Source organism: Narcine bancroftii, chromosome 10 (genome assembly GCF_036971445.1).
Source record: "Narcine bancroftii isolate sNarBan1 chromosome 10, sNarBan1.hap1, whole genome shotgun sequence".
In the NCBI taxonomy this organism is placed as follows: Eukaryota; Metazoa; Chordata; class Chondrichthyes; order Torpediniformes; family Narcinidae; genus Narcine; species Narcine bancroftii.
Window position 1 is genome coordinate 92711450 of NC_091478.1, and position 12741 is coordinate 92724190.

General features: G+C 37.2%; 1 protein-coding gene across 12 annotated transcripts in view; it reads left to right on the top strand.

Moving 5' to 3' along the window:
* zfpm1 (zinc finger protein, FOG family member 1) overlaps positions 1-12741 on the top strand; it is a 210196-nt gene that overhangs the window by 167838 nt on the left and 29617 nt on the right. The window lies entirely within an intron of this gene.

Consider the following 12741-nt stretch of genomic DNA (forward strand, 5'->3'; position numbering starts at 1 on the left):
GGAAAGTGGGATTGTGGTGAGATCACATTAGAACTGGCAGAATTAACAAAAGATGATGTGCTTGGTACAGAGGCTGTTGAGGTGAAAGATGAAGGCAAGGGGGGCTCTCATTCTATATCAGTTGATAAGTTACCTCTTTAGATGGAGACAAAGATCCAGAAGAGGTAGAGAAATGGTCCAGGTGTGATGGCATGAGTTCAGAGACAGCTTGTTCCTGTTTGGAATAAGGGAGAGTCCTGCAAGCTCAGGGAATCTTGATTGACAAGGGATATAGAGGCTCTGGTCAAAAAAAAAATGGAGGCTTATATCAGATTTGAGCATTGAGATCAAGTGAATCCCTCAGTGAATATAAAGTCTAGGAGTACACTGAAGAAGGAAATTAGAAGACATAAGAAAGATTTGGTAGGGAGGATAAAGGAAAATCCCAAGAGATTCTTCAGGTAAATTAAAGGTGGCTAGAGAGAGAATTGGTCCCATTAAAGATCAGCACAGATATCCTTGTCTGGACTCAAAGGAGATGAGTAAGATTTTAAATGACTATTTCTCAACAGAAGGTCCCGGAGCAGAAACAAAGAGTTGCAATGTCCTGGACCATATACAAAAAACCAGGGAGGACGTGTTGTCAGCCTTGAAGACCATTAAGTTATCAAGTCCTCAGGGTCTGATCAGAATCCCTAGACCTCACAAGGAAGAATTGCAGAAGCCCTTGCAGAGATGCTGTATTTACATCATTGCGTAAAGTGCCAGAAGACTGGAGGATTGTAGTATTATTTAAAAAGGAAAGCGAGGATAAGTCAGGGAACTACAGGCTGTAGGGACCCGCGTAGTAGTAGGCAAGTTGCTGAAGAGGATTCCGAAGGATAGGATTGACTAGCGTTTGAATAGGTAGGGATTGATCAAAGATAGTCAGCGTGGCTTTATTTATGGGAGATCATGAATCTAACTGAGTTTTTTGAAGAGATAGCAAAGATGAGGGCAGGGTGGTGGACAAGGACATTGACAAGGTCCCACGTGGCTAGTTAATTTGCAAGGTGAGAACATGTGGAATCCAAGGTGAGCTGGATTCAAAACTGGCTTAATGGAAGGATTGAGTCGTAATCTCGAGAGAGAATCATGGATCAGTGCTGGGTCGACTGTTGTTTGTAATCACTACTAACAATTTGGATGATAATGTGATTGGTAAATATGCAGATGACTAAAATTGGTCTAATGGCCAGTGAGTATGTTGATCTAAATTTAGAAAAGGATCTAGATCAGTTGGGGAGGTGGGCCAAGGAGTGGCAAATGGAATTTAATTTGACAAGCATAAGACATTGCATTTTCAGTTAAACCAGTGCAGGATTTGAGCAGTAAGTGATAGAGTCTGATAAGTATTGTAGAACAAACAGACCTGGGGTTTGTACATTGTTCACTGTAAGTGGCTACTCAGATGGACAGAGTGGTGAAGGCAGCATTTGGCACGTTTGACTTCATTGGGCGAGGTATTGAGCACAAAGGTTGTTACCTTGTAGTACAGCTACAGAAGGTTTTGGTGAGACTGTATAAAGTTCTGGTTGCCCAGCTATAGGAAGAACATTGATATGTTGGAATGAATGCAGAGGACATTCACCAGGAACTAGAGAGGTTGAGTTACAGGGAGTTTGAGTTGGATAGGATGGGACTTTATTTCCCAAAGCTAAGTGAGGCAGAGAGTGACCACGAGGAGTATGGTTAAAGTGAATGCTCTCCCACGTTCCCCCCCCACTGTAAACAAGTCTAGAGAGTATGGGTTTAAGGTGCAAGGCAGAGATTTAAGAGGGATCAAAGGGGCAACTTTTTCACCAAGAGTGTAGTCTGTTTTTGAAAGAGCACCCAGAGAAAACTATAAAAGGAGGTACAATTGTGACGTTCAAAAATATTTGAACTGGTATATGGACATGAATGGTATAGAAGGACATGGTTGGGCAGAAGGGTCTGATCCCTGCTCTGTGACTTTGACTAGGTGAATTTGAGAGCTATCCAGGTAGGCCTAATGATTCTGCTTAATCTTGCCCTACTGATCTTCTCGTACCTTGATCTTGACTGGCTGCATGCCATTTCAACTCTCCTTGCCAATAACACAGCAACCTGTCTGATCCTCACCCTCTCCACTACCAGAGAGAGCAAAGCCCAATGCAGACTAGAAGAACACAGCCCCTATTCCACCTGGGTAGCCTACAATTAAATGGTATGAATGTTGATTTTTACATTTTCAAGGAATGATTACTTCCTGTGTCTCCCTCTTCTCAACCTCTGATTCACCTCTCATCCTCCTAGTTTTGCTCCCTTTATCCACCTTCTGCCCATAAATTTCGCCCACTGGATTCCCACCCTCATTTGGTTCTATCTGCCCTTTATATTTTGCTTAATGGTTCCCACGATCACTTTCCATGCCAGATTCCAGCCATTGAGTCTGTGCATATCTCCCTTGAGCAGCTGTCTCCATCTTCACCCATCCCTCCCCTACCTGGTTCTCTTTGCTTCCTCGTCTGCTTCCACCTAGCACCTATATGCTTCTGTTACCCAACTCCATCCCTCCACCCCACCCACTTCGTTCCATCATCCCACACTCCTCCTCAGTGCACCGATCACCTACTAAACCCCCTCCCCCCACCCCATTCTCAACTTTTATCCTCTCCTCCCTGTACTGGTTCTCTTCCCTCTCCACTTTCCTCAGATAGGGAGAGTCTTCACCCAAAACATCAACAAATTATTTTTCCCTCTCAAATTCTGCTCAACCCCAAGTTCCTTGAGCTGTTTATATTTTGCTTCACATTTTGAGAGTTGGTCCAATAAATTCCATTAATCAAAATGCAGGCAAATTTTTATGATAGATAAGGAAAGCCAACTCCCGGAACATTCATTCCATACTGATAATCAACATTGGAACAAATTGCACTTTACCAGAGATACTGCTCAATAAAAAAAATTAAATGATCTGTTCTCAAGATCTAGCATGAAATTTCATAATTCATTATTAAAAGAATCTGTTTGTTAGAATTAAAAATTGAACAGTTTTGATTTGAAGAAATAATCCTGACATCAAGGTATATTTTCTGAGTGGGAGATGATTTACTCTCTGATTTATATTTGAATCCAGTTCCTGAAGGTAAAATATCAGGAATTATTTTCATTGGTGAACATCTTTTATGCAAATAAATCAATATTTTTAAATGTTTTTTTTCCTGCAGGATTGCAATCACTTTTACCTGCATGTGATATTTCAATTGTTTGCAATCTTGTGAACAACATACAAAGGCAGGAAAGAATATAGCATTTTGAGTTTAAATTATGAACAGTTAGATTGCATAGTAATGTTTATTGGGTGTGACAAACTTTGAACTGAGTTTTTCCAATTTATTTTGAGGCATCCTGACATTAATTCTTGTCAAACTAATGTTCCCGATAAGAGAAAATAGTTAAGCTGGTAATTAACAAAACCATACAGTTGTCTGGTTTGTTAGGACGTAGTATGATTACATAAAAGCATCTATATTTCTGAGTTCATTAAATGTCCTGTTCATCATCTCCTTGAATTAAATACAGATTAACCCTTATCTCTCTAGTCTGTACGTTATCTCACTCAGGCGCCATGTTTCTGGGAGGCTGTTGGTACACCAAGTCCAAAATGATTGATTTCTGGCTGATACATGTTCATTTCCAAGATTTAGACTTCTATCTACATATTTGTTGATTTCCGGCAGCAAGCTTATCATTTCTTTATAGAATAAGCAGAAGAATGTTTCAGTCTACTGGGGATCTAGCAGCTCCTCAATTATAGTTCATTAATCAGTCAATTAGCAAAGATACAATTTTTTAAAAATTCTCTGTAATTTGGCAGATATTTCAAATAAAGGATTTCTTGGGGTGGGTGGGAGTTATCCCTTCTGATCAAGTAAGTACTAATAGATTTACTGAAGCATTTCTGATTCTACCGAGACTGGGGTTTTAAAACAATTTCCTTGACTCAAGTCTGTTAAGGATGTTGTTAAGTGTTGAAATACATTCCATGTTAAGGGCTTCCATTCTCTTCAATTAGAGGGTGTAAATCAGCCTTATCCCTATATCTGGTTGTGGAGTATTTGCTTCACAATTTTGTGTTTAAGTAAGATTTATCAATTTGCTTTTTTAAAGATAGCTGTAATTTAAATACAACAAAGGTTCCATTTTAAAACTGAGTGAGTCAGTTGAAATCTTTTTATTCGTCTGATAATTAAATCAGCATATGCTTAATGCAGAAACTGGTATTTTAGAAAGATTGTTAATCTTGAACGATTTACTGGATCCAGTTACAGCTACAAGTTAAATCTACAGTTGCTAAAATATTCTGTGAAGCCATTATTCCTGCTTGGTCTAGGTTACTCTCAGTCATAACAGGTCCTGTTAATCTATACAAACTCTTATCAGCTACTTGAAAGTTTCTAAACTATCACTGCAAAATCATTGGGTCAAGGGCAAGAGTCAACAGCCATGGAAAAAATGAGCTGTTTAGAAACAAAACAAGCTTTGATGCAGTGGACCATTGGATTTAAAATAACTGGCTTTGAAAAGATGTTTCTAATTGCCATCAACATGCTAAATCAAACCAAATTGAAATAATAATAAAATTACTTCCTCTCAACCTACCTATTTGATTAAAACTTATAGCCTTCAACAACCAAAAGCAAGGATTAATTTTCTAAAACAGCTGATTAAATGCTTCATTTTCTCAACATCATTGGATGTGTAAAATTCTACAATGAAACGATTCGCTTTTTCATTCTACAAAATGACTTCCACAAAAAACCAATGTAAGAAAATGCATCATTAATTTTATTTGAATTTTTGACTTATTCCGAATATGTTTTCAAGTTCTGACTACCACAAGGCAATCCCGAAATTCCTAAAGTTTGCAATGGCTTCTCAGACTTTGCTGTATATTATGCCATTTTTTAGAACATTTTTGTTTGTTTCCAATTTACTCTTTTGTGACCAGGGGTATATGGTTGCAAAAGGTTAAGTAACTTGACGGGTGCTTGGGCAACTGGATTCAAGTGTTGACTCTAATCCCTAGCGATGTAGCTGGGGATTTAAATTTGTAATTAAATAAATTGAGAAATGTTCGAATTAGTGACGGTGACAGAGAACCATAGGATGTTTTAATTTCTACACCTGAATGAATACTTGAGCTTATGAGCTGCGAGCTACAAAGTGAGATCGACCTATTATCAAACCTTTTTGCCCAGGACACACTGGACTGAGTGATCTCCCTCCTCTCCCTTAAATTTCTATGATTTTTGTGAACTGTTCATATTTTTCTTTGCATGGAAAATTTGCATCCCCATTTTTTTAAAAAAATGAAGTTTAAACGTTACGTTTGCTTCTTTTTTTTAAAACAAGGTATTGCTTCTGTGTGGCAATTGGATGATTAAGTTAAAATGCATTTGATTGAAAACGTTTTGTTATTGTGTCAGTTAACACTTTTAAAATGTGGTAAAAATTACCAAGCTTTAAGTCTGAGTATTGACCTTCTTATTGAATTCTTGATATCTGGATAGATTATTATAACCATGTTTACTAAGTTAGTGGACATTTAAGCAAATAAAAAATACTTCTGTTATGATCAGGTGTTTTGAGAACCCAAAGATTTTTGTCTTTTTCTGCCTTTTTTTGATGCTTTGTTTGTCATTTCTCCTAAAGGTTCTAGTTTCCAATTGTTGGCCATCTGCAGTTGATGTGACCATTCTGTGCAAGTCCTTGTGTCAATGGTGACAGAACATTTTCTATCTGTTACGATAGAGCTTTGCAGATGTAATTTTTGCTCTTCCAATGCTAAAGAAATAGATAAGGCATAATTTTCTATGAATTCTGGAATGGCAGGCAATGTGGTTTTCTTTAAAAGCTTGCAGCTGATGCAATGGAAATTGGACACACGTGACTACACTCTTGTTCTGAGGACATAGTCATTTATCGTGGTAATCCCTTTAGACCAGTGGTTCCCAACCTTTTTCTTTCCACTCACGTACCACTTTAAGTAATCCCAATGCTATTGGTGCTCTGTGAAGGGATTGCTTAAAGTGGGATGTGAGTGGGAAGGGAAGGTTGAGAAGCACTGCTCTAGACCCAATTGTTCCTGAAATATTTTGCTCAAGACAAATGGTCATTGGCCCATTTCCTTTGGAGCTATGAAACTGTGCACATAACAAGTCAATGAGGTACAATTAAAACAGTGGTTTTCAACCTTTTTCTTTCCACCCACATACCACCTTAAGCAATCCCTTACTAATCACAGAGCACCTGTGGCATAGGGAATACTTAAAGTGGTATGTGAGTGGAAAGAAAAAGGTTGGGAACCACTGCCTTAAAGCATGTAGAATTAGAAAATTCAGCAAAAAAAAAGTCCTTTATTGGACAATTAGGGATGGAGTTCATCTGACCATGCTGGGAAATTAAATAAGACCAAGTTTTGCACTCGTCACTGATCAGAATAGCAGGGTAATGGGAAGGAATCTAAAAACATAGGGTCCACTGCCAGCTTTCAAAGTTTTGTTTATTTTCTTGCAGTAGGAAGATCAAAAAACCACCCTCAGAGTTGGTCAGAACTATCGACCAAAAACTGATAATTGCTAAAGTAATTTTACAAATAGATATTTTCATTATTGTGAACTATGTTAATTATTTCTATTACATGTATATATGTATCTTACAGCACAGAGAGGGTATTGAACCATGTAACTTCCTTGTCTGCACACCTGATATGGGCATTGGATAATCTAAGAGAGCCATTGAGGAACCATTTGTCTTTTATGGGGCAAAGTTAATGGTGCTTTTCACTATCGAGCGAAGAAGACTTAATAGAGGACTACATGATTATCAGGCATGGATAAGGTAGAAAGTCAACACCCTTTTCCTAGGCCAGGAGTGGCAAACAACAGAGGAAATCTGTACAAAGTGAAGGGAGCAAGACTTAGGGGAGACATCAGGCATAACCTTTTTTTTTAAACACCGAAAGTTGTGAGTGCCTGGAATGCATTACCAGGGTGGTGGCGGAGGCTGGAACAGTAGGGCATTTAAGAGACTCTTAGACAGGAGCGTGGTTGAAAGAAAAATAAGAGGGTTATGAGGTAGAGAGGGTTTTGGTTTTTTTATTAGTAGGCATATATGGGTTGGCACAACATCATAGGCTGAAAGGCCTGTACTGTGCTGTACGTTCTATAGGGTGGTGAGGGGTAAGAAATTACGCCAGAGCTCAAATATTGATAGAATAGTGGGTTAATTATTTTTCATCCTTTTTTCTGATGATGGATTATGCATTGTGGGGTATATAATAAACATTGAGGTTCATCATGTATTCGTTTGTGTTTGAGACTTGTTTGTGATGGTAAGAAAGAATGGGCCAGCTTGCTGTTGTTTAAATATTCAGTTTAATAGAAGCATTATTGACCCTTCTCACCTGAGTTATTGGTATCATTTTAGTCTGGAAGCCAGTTTCAGCTGGCCATTTGTTTTTGAGTTTGATCTGACTTTGCTGGTAGGTACTGGAAATATGAATTTTTCATACTGCAGGAATGTAATTTCTTTTGCAGTTTCATGTAGCTTAACTGATGTTAAATTAGAACACCAGACTACCACCAGTCAGTGATGGACAATTGTAAAGACCATGCACTCTACTTCTCAAAACAAGGAAAAAAAACACCACCTCGTATTAATTTAGTGACTGCATTTTTTTTTACTTGAGATTAAAAATATCCACTGAAATTGCTATAAAATAGTTAAAGATAAATGTTTTTCTAATATAATTCTAATTTTGAAATTTAAAATCCGTTACTTCAAGAAACTATTATAAATATACAATTCTTTTTATCCTTTGTAATTAAAATTCTCCAATCATCAGATTGTACTTTCAACAGACTATTTTCAGTTTGAGCTCCTTGATAGTGCAAGTGAACTTGGTTGTTTTTTATATCACAACTTTCTGATATTGCTCTGCAGTTGTATGTTCTGTTTACGTTATCTGTGAAGTTTCCTAAAAACTCAATTTCTTTTCCTTCTAAAGAAACTCAACAGTTTGATGGATGTTTTCCAGAACTACAAAGTGTGATAAATTAAACAGCTCCAGTAAGCTTCAAGTATCTGAGCCTCTAGTGCATTGGGGAGAAGCTGATAAATTAGTGATAAGTAAATGATAAAGATGTGGTATGGAACATGTTTGTGTATGATATGTATTTGAGACGGCCTGGTTAGTATTACCAGCACTAAGCTCTTGTCATAGTTTTCCTTCATCTCTTTAATAATATGGTAAACCAGAGTCATATTTTGAACCTCAAATATTTTAATGAACAGCTTATATTTTCAAAAAATGCTGCAAGTTCTAAAATTCATGTCAAAATTAAAAGACATAAAAGTCAAGAAAATAATGCAATTTACATGTTGTACTCAGGTGAAGATGTCTTTGGTTGAGATAATTTTTAAAATTCTCTCGGCGGAATTGGAGTTTCAAATACTTTTTATTGTGTTAGGTCATTGTGGGTAACCTGCATTCTTTTGGTCATCAGCTAGGTTTACCAAGTGCTGTGGTAATTACACAAGCTTCATCAGACGACCATCTTAAAATAATAAGTGTAGATTCTAATGAATATTTTATTCCTTATGAACCTCTAATTCCACTTATGTACTGCGTCATTTTTGAAATTGGATTTTAAAGAATCATTTCTGATCTTGCTTTAAAAAGCCATTGCCCCTGTTGCATAAATAATATATTTTTCATCTGTATTGAGAACTTCACTATTCCTCAAAGATTCACTCTCACCACTTGTTTCTCTAACCACCACTGGAAGATAACTGCTCCAGCAAACTTAGTGGCAAATTCATATTGTAGTATTTTTTTTAAATATCAATCTTACCGATATATTTTGCACCCTACCCCCTTTCTCATGATCATGGCATAATTATTATTTTAAAATCCTCCCAAATTATAAGATGGGGTTTTTTAAGCTCAGGGGTTCATTACATTTTCCACTTATCCATACATTTAACACAGCTATATTTATTGAACCCTGTAACTGCTCAAGACGACGTGAAAAAAAAATTAAACAAAAGTGAATAGAATTATAAGCGTGGAAATTGAAATCAAGAATTGAGAGAGCCTTATTCCCATGGTGATAATTAAACCTATTATCCTGTTACCCTGCAATTTGACAACATAATCGTGCTTGTTAACAAATAAAAGATTGGTCACAAGATTGAAAATGTAAATAATGTAACTAGAATTGGGACATCTGAACTGTGAATTAATCTGGTTTGAATCTAATAACCAATCTTTGAAAATCCATCAGTCAGATGGGAATCTTAAAATGAAACAAGTTGGGTCCAGTTTCACGGACTTGGAGTATCCTCAGGTTATCAATAGATCACAATGGAATCCATGCCTACTAACTGCTGCAGCATTCCGTGGAAACATACTTGCTCATCCTCATGTTTCTCCTGAAAAGTCCGAATTTAACTTTAGAGCAAAGCCTTGTCCAACTGGAATCTTATTCTCCACACCGATCATCCCCAAAGGGGGCAAATAGTTAAGAAGAGAGAGTTGTTAACTTTTCTGATTTTCGTGACAAATGTAGTAAAACTATTTTGGTGGCCCCTATATTATAATTTGCTTCTTGAAATATAATTATGTCTAGTTGAGCATATTGAAGCTAAGCCAAGCTTTCTCCAATGCATAAACAAGATGTTTTATTTTTGGTGGAATTTAGCTTTTCCTGTGAAGGTTGGATATTGCATCTGGATTTGAACACCAGCTACTGCACTGATGAGTTCTCAGTGATGACTGTCGTTCTTGGTTTGAGGCTGCATAATTGGATTTCATATCAACAGCTCAGCAACAGCTCGAGGATCATCCCAGATTAAAATTTTCACCATCATTAACATTCATTGGAAAAGGATGTGAGAGATTTCAGGATTGCAGACATCAGCATCATTGTCCAAACATTGAGTAATTTCAGAAGCAGATGTAACAGCAAGACTCAGGATTTAAACTTTTTCCTTTGCCAAACACAGCGGCAAGTTTTTAATGCATTTTGGAGGGGCAACATCTATTGATTGTTTGTCATTGGTACCCAGATTCTATTAATGTAAATTGTTTGGTGCATTAAACACTGAGAAAGATCAAAAAAATTAAAAGTCTGAAGGACTATATAGTTCATTATACTGTATTTCTGAAAATATGACACTGTAACAATTTTCTTGCACTTGTATCCTTCTATCACTTAAGATTTGTATCAAATTATTTCCATTGGATTAAAAACAAACAAAGCTGCAGATGCTAAAATCCAAAACAAAATTGAAATGGTGGAAGATCTCTGTGTTGCGGGAAGAGAAAGTAGTGAACATTTTTGGGTCAACAACCTGTGGCAGGATGGGGGGAGGGCAAAATTGGAGGGTTGACAGGTTTCACTCCACCCTCAGAACTGAAGAAAGGAGTGAGGTGGAAGGCAAAAGTGCCTATATGATAGGTTACGGCTGGTCAGTCGATGAGAGTCGTGAAGGTGTGGATTGTGGAGGAAAACATGGCCTCCCTGCCTGTCTGAAATATTGTGGATTGTGGGTGGTCATGTGTCCTACCTGTCTGAAACTTATTCGGAAGTCATATCACCTGCCAATCAAGGTTAGACTCTGGCCACCCATTAGTGCACACGTTGCCATTGGCTAATTTAAATAATCTAGTGGCATTATTGGCTAAACACCCAGATCAGAACTGTATAAAACATCAATGTATAGCACATTCTTTCTCTCTGCCTCATAGTCCAAGCCATAGACATCGCTCCATACCAGGTCACTCCTGTGGACATCGCTGGAAGTGTCATGGGTAAGGTGGGCACTACACTGAAGCTAAGCCATAGTACATGGATAAATCAGTACATTCAGAAAGCCACACCCCCATTGGTACAGGGAATTGGGTGTATGTGAAAGTCCCTGTCTGTAGAGTATATACTCATGTGGATGAACATGTAGATTAAAGGTGGCCACTGGTATCGGAACCTAACCTGGGTCCAATGTAAATGTTTATATCATTGTTTAAATAATATAGTAATCAAGTACCATTTGACATTGTCCCCTGTTTGTCTCCTGTGCGTTAATTAAAGCTACATGTAATTGTTACACTTGTTTCAAGTCTCTTCTCTGTAAATCAACCAAACCTGATACTCTTCCCAACATGACAGAAGGCTGACATTAAGGAGACTTTTAATAGACATTTAATCCCAACCTCCAAAAATGTACAGAAGGGTGGCACAGTTAGCGTAGCTCGCAATACTATTTCAGAGCTAGCGAACTGGGTTCAAATCCAACACTGTCTGTAAGGAAATCCTGTGTCTGCCTGGATTCCCTCGGGGTGCTCTGGTGTCCTCCCATCCTCCAAAAACGTTCAGGGTTTGTAGGTTAATTGGTTATTTGGAAGGCACAGACTCATAAGTGGAAGGGCCTGTGCCAAGCTGTATGTCTAAATTAAAATGACATTGAATTAAGAATTAAAGTTAAATGTCGTGAGAGGGGGAGCTATTTGTAATGCAAAATGATGAGAGAGTAGTTTACCTTTAGTTGAAAAATTCACTGTAATTTCCAGAAGGTTGCAAAGTGTCTTGACAGAATATATTTGTTCTTCCTGTTTACATTGGGTTATATTTGCATTAATCTTTATTAAAATAATGTATGATTTAATGGAGGCCCTCTCACCTGTAAAAATCTAACTTGAACACAATCCACATGACTGATATTGTCTTTATATAGTCATAATTCCATGCCTGAAACTGTGTATCTTTTCATGATTATGATACTATTAAAGCTTTGGACTGATTGTGTTTTACTTTCTGCTTTGCTTTGATGAAGGTATTATTTGAATTAATGGAGACAATATGTTTTTTACTAGAATATTATTGATACTAACAATCTTCCTCACCTATAAGCATCCCTGTTTACTCTGGTAGATTGCCAATTGCAACGTAGGTCCCCTATCATTTCCATTAGTAATGTCTTGTCATTTCTGATGTAGCCCTTTTGATCAGTGAGGATATAGATCCAGGATCTATATCAGGATCTAAATGTATTTGCACTGGAAATTGTTGTTGCAGGAATACTGTAGGACAACTGCTGTTGAACAGCTTGACTGCGATAGCATTTTGTTTACTTATCCTTTGGCTTTTATGAGTTGTGTCATTCAAATCTATGTTATTTTTTTGCTTGATGTGCAATCATTTACTTTTATTAAAAAAAAACAATTTTAGTAGGCCTCATTCTTGATGCACAGTGAGCATTCCAGCTCGGCCATTTAAATATGGAGATCTCTCGGTTGTTAATTCATTTTGAAATCTGAGATGGTTCTGATTGTATTTTGTGAAGTTATTGAGACAGCAAAAGAAATTCTGAACGAAATGCAAGAATAAACCCATCATTGGTGCCATCTTGTGGCTGATTGGTGTATTTTACACAGAAAACTTGGTTTTGTTGGGTGAGAAGAATAGAGATATTAAAACTAACCCCATCTTTGATTAACTATTTGTTAGCACCAAGATGCAGATGTATGCAGTCTAGATTCAAGATTCCTTTATTGTCATGTAATAAAAACATTGCAATATTACATGGAGTTCATTGCCCAATTTGACAATAATGCAAAATGATTTCCACTTAACACCAATGCCAATTTTGTAGCTTGACTCATTCTGACTTTCCCTCTTGGTTTAACAATTGAAT